Below are 814 nucleotides of genomic sequence, written 5' to 3'. Positions count from 1 at the left end.
TTGTTGGCAGTCCTATGCCTGACAGCGTAATCGACTCGTGGACAACAAAAATTTCTAAAAAAAAAAGATAAATTTTGATAAATCATTTTCAAACAAAAATATACTTTTCTACGAAACAAAAAAAATTGATAACTCTTCTTTGTATGTTTAAAAATTTGTGTGTATGTCAAAAACATAAATTTTAAAAATACATTTTAAACTTGATTGTCCACCTGACGAATACCTGTTTAGGCTGGGAAATAGCCCTCTAAGTGAGGTTCAAGACATACTTCTAGACGAGTGGCGGGTTCTATATATTCGGGTGACCGAGTAACCTTCGTGGACCCTCGAGAATAAATATAGTTGAGCCTAGTCCCATACGAGTGCTTGCGGTCCCCCCTCATCTGAATCTTCTTTCTGTTTTATCGAAGTTTTGGGATGGGCACTCGTGTTACTTTTCCTTTCTTTTAGAATTTCCCCGGGAGTTTTGAGGATTTTCTTTTACTTGAGTCTTTTTTGTTGATTTTCTCGAGTTTCTCCGCTTTTCCTCGGGTTTACTGAACAACGTTTCTTTCGGAATTTTCTTTTTGAGATGCATTTAGGTTTGTTATACGTAAGGAACAGCGGATCTACGGGCGTACAAGTTTGCTTTACATTTTACAGCAAATAATTTTCCTGTTTCTACCTGCTATTGCTCTTCTTATACAGCATGTTATACCATTTTTATTTCTACCTGCTACCGTACCGTACAGCATGTTATGTTATTCATGTTTCTACTTGCTACTGTTCTTCTCATATAGTATGTTATAATGCTCCTGTTTTGCCTACTACTGTT

The 814-nt window shown here is 36.2% G+C and overlaps 1 protein-coding gene across 1 annotated transcript in view; it reads left to right on the top strand.

Moving 5' to 3' along the window:
• LOC110018165 (60S ribosomal protein L18a-like protein) overlaps nt 1–814 on the top strand; it is a 32,992-nt gene that overhangs the window by 31,105 nt on the left and 1,073 nt on the right. The gene's annotated exons all lie outside the window — the stretch shown is intronic.

Source organism: Phalaenopsis equestris, unplaced genomic scaffold, assembly GCF_001263595.1.
Source record: "Phalaenopsis equestris unplaced genomic scaffold, ASM126359v1 Scaffold000004, whole genome shotgun sequence".
Lineage (NCBI taxonomy): Eukaryota > Viridiplantae > Streptophyta > Magnoliopsida > Asparagales > Orchidaceae > Phalaenopsis > Phalaenopsis equestris.
This window is presented reverse-complemented; position numbering and strand designations above follow the sequence as displayed.